A 7235-nucleotide genomic window follows, 5' to 3' on the forward strand; every position below is an offset into this window, starting at 1 on the left:
TCCCAGGTGACTGGCAGGTGCCAGTGTGTGTGGTGTCAAACTCCACAGTTACCAGTGCCACTATGCATCGTGCCCTTCAGATTCCCTCCAAGGAAGGACATTATAGGTAAGGTTAGGAGCAGGCAGATCATTTAGGAGTAAGGGTGGATTTTTCTGGGAAATTTGAGTATATTACATTACTAATTAACATTATCCCATACCACAAACACAAAAATAATCTTATTAGCCCATAGGTCGTTCCACAAAGAGTACCTTTTGCTTCCCTTTGATGTTTTAAGTAGAAGTTCTGCACCAATATTGAATTAAACCCTGTTATATTAAAAGAAGTGCCCTTTAATATAGACCACATGGAGAACTCAATAAGTCAGCATTCAGCAACCCCTTGTCACATTCTAGGAAGATTTTAAAAGGCTCTTGACCCCAACATTTCTCCATGTTTCATCATCATTTTAAAGCCATAGTTATTTTGTTGGTTTTGACAGTCATTTCTGTACATTATTTATTTCATATGATTAGTGATCCATCTGTCACTTATTTTACTTTCGTTTCAATACAGTGAAACTATTCCTTTTAAAAACATTTTTTCAAAAGAAACGTTGAACATCTAATAGTCAAATCATAGATTAAAATCAGGTGTTCTGGTTCTACTCTTTATGTAAAAGCAGGTGAGCTGGTTCTACTCTTTATGTAAAAGCAGGTGTTCTGGTTCTACTCTTTATGTAAAAGCAGGTGTTCTGGTTCTACTCTTTATGTAAAATCAGGTGTTCTGGTTCTACTCTTTATGTAAAAGCAGGTGTTCTGGTTCTACTCTTTATGTAAAAGCAGGTGTTCTGGTTCTACTCTCTATGTAAAATCAGGTGTTCTGGTTCTACTCTCTATGTAAAATCAGGTGTTCTGGTTCTACTCTTTATGTAAAAGCAGGTGAGCTGGTTCTACTCTTTATGTAAAAGCAGGTGTTCTGGTTCTACTCTTTATGTAAAAGCAGGTGTTCTGGTTCTACTCTTTATGTAAAAGCAGGTGTTCTGGTTCTACTCTCTATGTAAAAGCAGGTGTTCTGGTTCTACTCTCTATGTAAAAGCAGGTGTTCTGGTTCTACTCTCTATGTAAAATCAGGTGTTCTGGTTCTACTCTCTATGTAAAAGCAGGTGAGCTGGTTCTACTCTTTATGTAAAAGCAGGTGAGCTGGTTCTACTCTTTATGTAAAAGCAGGTGTTCTGGTTCTAGTCTTTATGTAAAAGCAGGTGAGCTGGTTCTACTCTTTATGTAAAAGCAGGTGTTCTGGTTCTACTCTCTATGTAAAATCAGGTGTTCTGGTTCTACTCTTTATGTAAAAGCAGGTGTTCTGGTTCTACTCTTTATGTAAAAGCAGGTGAGCTGGTTCTAGTCTTTATGTAAAAGCAGGTGTTCTGGTTCTACTCTTTATGTAAAAGCAGGTGTTCTGGTTCTACTCTTTATGTAAAAGCAGGTGTTCTGGTTCTACTCTTTATGTAAAAGCAGGTGTTCTGGTTCTACTCTTTATGTAAAAGCAGGTGTTCTGGTTCTAGTCTTTATGTAAAAGCAGGTGTTCTGGTTCTACTCTTTATGTAAAAGCAGGTGTTCTGGTTCTACTCTATGTAAAAGCAGGTGAGCTGGTTCTACTCTATGTAAAATCAGGTGTTCTGGTTCTACTCTTGATGTAAAATCAGGTGTTCGTTCTGGTTCTACTCTTTATGTAAAAGCAGGTGTTCTGGTTCTACTCTTTATGTAAAAGCAGGTGTTCTGGTTCTAGTCTTTATGTAAAAGCAGGTGTTCTGGTTCTACTCTTTATGTAAAAGCAGGTGAGCTGGTTCTACTCTTTATGTAAAAGCAGGTGTTCTGGTTCTACTCTTTATGTAAAAGCAGGTGTTCTGGTTCTACTCTTTATGTAAAAGCAGGTGTTCTGGTTCTACTCTTTATGTAAAAGCAGGTGTTCTGGTTCTACTCTTTATGTAAAAGCAGGTGTTCTGGTTCTACTCTTTATGTAAAAGCAGGTGAGCTGGTTCTACTCTTTATGTAAAAGCAGGTGTTCTGGTTCTAGTCTTTATGTAAAAGCAGGTGTTCTGGTTCTAGTCTTTATGTAAAAGCAGGTGTTCTGGTTCTACTCTTTATGTAAAAGCAGGTGTTCTGGTTCTAGTCTTTATGTAAAAGCAGGTGTTCTGGTTCTACTCTTTATGTAAAAGCAGGTGTTCTGGTTCTACTCTTTATGTAAAAGCAGGTGTTCTGGTTCTACTCTTTATGTAAAAGCAGGTGTTCTGGTTCTAGTCTTTATGTAAAAGCAGGTGTTCTGGTTCTACTCTTTATGTAAAAGCAGGTGAGCTGGTTCTACTCTTTATGTAAAAGCAGGTGTTCTGGTTCTACTCTTCATGTAAAAGCAGGTGTTCTGGTTCTACTCTTTATGTAAAAGCAGGTGTTCGTTCTGGTTCTACTCTTTATGTAAAAGCAGGTGTTCTGGTTCTACTCTTTATGTAAAAGCAGGTGTTCTGGTTCTAGTCTTTATGTAAAAGCAGGTGTTCTGGTTCTAGTCTTTATGTAAAAGCAGGTGTTCTGGTTCTACTCTTTATGTAAAAGCAGGTGTTCTGGTTCTACTCTTTATGTAAAAGCAGGTGTTCTGGTTCTACTCTTTATGTAAAAGCAGGTGTTCTGGTTCTAGTCTTTATGTAAAAGCAGGTGTTCTGGTTCTACTCTTTATGTAAAAGCAGGTGAGCTGGTTCTAGTCTTTATGTAAAAGCAGGTGTTCGTTCTGGTTCTACTCTATGTAAAAGCAGGTGTTCTGGTTCTACTCTTTATGTAAAAGCAGGTGTTCTGGTTCTAGTCTTTATGTAAAAGCAGGTGTTCTGGTTCTACTCTTTATGTAAAAGCAGGTGAGCTGGTTCTAGTCTTTATGTAAAAGCAGGTGTTCGTTCTGGTTCTACTCTTTATGTAAAAGCAGGTGTTCTGGTTCTACTCTTTATGTAAAAGCAGGTGAGCTGGTTCTACTCTCTATGTAAAAGCAGGTGTTCTGGTTCTACTCTTCATGTAAAAGCAGGTGTTCTGGTTCTACTCTATGTAAAAGCAGGTGTTCTGGTTCTACTCTTTATGTAAAAGCAGGTGAGCTGGTTCTACTCTTTATGTAAAAGCAGGTGAGCTGGTTCTACTCTTTATGTAAAAGCAGGTGTTCTGGTTCTACTCTTTATGTAAAAGCAGGTGAGCTGGTTCTACTCTTTATGTAAAAGCAGGTGTTCTGGTTCTACTCTTTATGTAAAAGCAGGTGAGCTGGTTCTACTCTTTATGTAAAAGCAGGTGAGCTGGTTCTACTCTATGTAAAAGCAGGTGTTCTGGTTCTACTCTTTATGTAAAAGCAGGTGAGCTGGTCCTACTCTTTATTTAAAAGCAGGTGTTCTGGTTCTACTCTTTATGTAAAAGCAGGTGTTCTGGTTCTACTCTTTATGTAAAAGCAGGTGAGCTGGTTCTACTCTTTATGTAAAAGCAGGTGTTCTGGTTCTACTCTCTATGTAAAAGCAGGTGAGCTGGTTCTACTCTTTATGTAAAAGCAGGTGAGCTGGTTCTACTCTTTATGTAAAAGCAGGTGTTCTGGTTCTACTCTTTATGTAAAAGCAGGTGAGCTGGTTCTACTCTTTATGTAAAAGCAGGTGTTCTGGTTCTACTCTCTATGTAAAAGCAGGTGAGCTGGTTCTACTCTTTATGTAAAAGCAGGTGAGCTGGTTCTACTCTTTATGTAAAAGCAGGTGAGCTGGTTCTACTCTTTATGTAAAAGCAGGTGTTCTGGTTCTACTCTTTATGTAAAAGCAGGTGTTCTGGTTCTACTCTTCATGTAAAAGCAGGTGTTCTGGTTCTAATCTTCATGTAAAAGCAGGTGAGCTGGTTCTACTCTTCATGTAAAAGCAGGTGTTCTGGTTCTACTCTTTATGTAAAAGCAGGTGTTCTGGTTCTACTCTTCATGTAAAAGCAGGTGTTCTGGTTCTACTCTTCATGTAAAAGCAGGTGAGCTGGTTCTGCTGTGTTTTGTGGTGGAAAACAGAGCGGGTTGAGCAGAACATACCAGCCCTGTTACCCATAGATAGACAGGCTAGAAGTTAGAAAAGGAGTGCAGCTTGCCACATTCTGTCACAAGGGGATTTATGGCTGATTAAACCCTGTTACGGTCAACCCTGTTGCTTTATTCAGCACTTAATAGGCCTTACTATAGTATTGTTTTCTCCTCTCCTCTGTCTGGGGAGCAGTCTATGCTCCCTGGCAGAGATAATTGAATGCCTGCACCTCTGAAAGGGGTTGCTGGGCAACAGTCCTGGATGACTCATCATATCAATGTTTTATGATGAACTGTTTCATAGCTATCCTCAGCATTCTAGAACCTGACAACACTAGCATTCTAGAACCTGACAACACTAGCATTCTAGAATCTAACAAAAATAGCATTCTAGAACCTGACAACACTAGCTTTCTAGAACCTGACAACACTAGCATTCTAGAATCTAACAACACTAGCATTCTAGAACCTGACAACACTAGCATTCTTGAACCTGACAACACTAGCATTCTAGAACCTGACAACACTAGCATTCTAGAACCTGACAACACTAGCATTCTAGAATCTAACAAAACTAGCATTCTAGAATCTAACAACACTAGCATTCTAGAACCTGACAACACTAGCATTCTAGAACCTGACAACACTAGCATTCTAGAACCTGACAACAAAACAGGTTTTGTCCGTTTGTCCTTATTTCTGACTGTCATATTATCTATGTGGTCTACACACTCTGGTGCTGTCAGATAGATTTGCTGCATACTCACTCGTTCACACACATTGGCCTTATCGGTCTTATTGGTCCAATTGGTTCTATAGGTCCTATTGGTCTTATCAGTTCAATTGGTCTTATTGGTCCAATTGGTCTTATCGGTCTTATTGGTCCAATTGGCCTTATCGGTTTTATTGGTCCAATTGGTTCTATAGGTCCTATTGGTCTTATTGGTCTTATCAGTTCAATTGGTCTTATTGGTCCAATTGGTCTTATCGGTCTTATTGGTCCTATCGGTCTTATCAATCCTATTGGTCCTATTGTTCTTATCGGTCTTATCAATCCTATCGGTCTTGTCGGTCCAATTGATCTTATCGGTCTTATTGGTCCAATTGGTTCTATAGGTCTTATTGGTCTTATCGGTCCAATTGGTCTTATTGGTCCAATTGGTCTTATCGGTCCAATTGGTCTTATCGGTCTTATTGGTCCAATTGGTTCTATAGGTCTTATTGGTCTTATTGGTCCAATTGGTTCTATAGGTCTTATCGGTCTTATTGGTCCAATTGGTCTTATTGGTCCTATCGGTCTTATCGGTCTTATCGGTCTTATTGGTCCAATTGGTTCTATAGGTCCTATTGGTCTTATTGGTCCTATCGGTCTTATCGGTCCTATTGGTCCTATTGCATTTCTATTGGGAGTATGTTGATAGCGGGTGTCTACTTACAGCCCATCAGTATATCTGTTGACACAATCATGACTGTGTTTACTGTACTCATGACATCTCTAAGAGCCTTTATATTGGACACAGTAAATAACATTGTGTCCTTCTAAGGGTCTAAATGTCATCCTCAATACAGTCTTCAATGGAGGAAAGTCCTTTAACCTTCTCTGTCATCTCATTAATATATCTCCCACAACATTGGGAACAGTCATCATCATTACGTCATCGTTAGCTACGTATTTGGCTCATGTCTTTGGGCCTCCATTGAGTTGACCCTCAAAACTTAGATCAACCCAGAAAAAAGATATGGCTTAAACATACGGAGCTCTCCAATAGGGTAACAGGAATCATGAAATCTATGTAAGTTCAGTTTCCCTGTAACTATTAGGCTTATTTCCTACAGTAACTTTTGCAGTACCCCCTGAGGAGTCAGTCATTTAGCTCACATCCAGAGCAACATACAGGAGCAATTAGGGTTAAGTGCCTTGCTCAATTGCACATAGACAGATTTTTCAGCTAGACAGCTCGGGATTCGAACCAGCGACGTTTCGGTGACTGGCCAAACACTCTTAACTGCTAGGCTACCTTTTGCTAGGCCACTTCACTACTAAGCCATTGATGTCATCCACTCAGAGGAAGGCTAATGCCAAGACAGTGGGACACTACATTGGAGAGGTGACACACAATGCTGAAGATGATGTCACATGCGGCGAATACAACAGGCTCTTACAGTGACATGCTGAAAACAACAGGCTCTTACAGTGACATGCTGAATACAACAGGCTCTTACAGTGACATGCCGAATACAACAGGCTCTTACAGTGACATGCTGAATACAACAGGCTCTTACAGTGACATGCTGAATACAACAGGCTCTTACAGTGACATGCTGAATACAACAGGCTCTTACAGTGAGTGACATGCTGAATACAACAGGTGTAGCTCTTACAGTGACATGCTGAATACAACAGGCTCTTACAGTGACATGCTGAATACAACAGGCTCTTACAGTGAGTGACATGCTGAATACAACAGGTGTAGCTCTTACAGTGACATGCTGAATACAACAGGCTCTTACAGTGAGTGACATGCTGAATACAACAGGTGTAGCTCTTACAGTGACATGCTTACTTACAAAACCTTAACCAACAATGCAGTTAAAATAATAATAATAATAATTTTAAAAAGTGGTAAAGCATTAACTAAAATAAAATAAAAAAAATTTTTATTACAATAATACAACTGGATAATTGAGGTAATATGTACATGTAGGTAGAGGTAAAGTGATTATGTATGGATAATAACAGAGAGTAGCAGCAGCGTAAAAATGGGGGGGGGGGGGGGGTGCAAATAATCCGGGTAGCCATTTGATTAGCTATTCAGGAGTCTTATGTGTGACAATCGTCGTCGGAATGAGACCAAGGTGCAGCGTGGTGAGTGTTCATGATCTTTAATACTCAGAACACCAAACAAAAACAAAGAATGCCCAACCCACATCACAACCTGACCTCACCAAATAGAGAAATAAAACGGCTCTCTAAGGTCAGGGTGTGACAGTACCCCCCCCCCCCCCCCCCCAAAGGTGCGGACTCCCGGCCACAAATCTGAACCTATAGGGGAGGGTCCGGGTGGGCATCTACTCCGCCTCCGGCTCCCCCCACCTTGGTGCCGGCCCCGGACTGGGGAACCTCGCCGCAGGCCCCGAACTGGGGACCCTCGCCACAGGCCCTGAACTGGGGACCCTCGCCGCAGGCCCC

This window comes from Oncorhynchus mykiss, chromosome 5, assembly GCF_057628025.1.
Source record: "Oncorhynchus mykiss isolate SJ-2025 chromosome 5, ASM5762802v1, whole genome shotgun sequence".
Classification (NCBI taxonomy): Eukaryota; Metazoa; Chordata; class Actinopteri; order Salmoniformes; family Salmonidae; genus Oncorhynchus; species Oncorhynchus mykiss.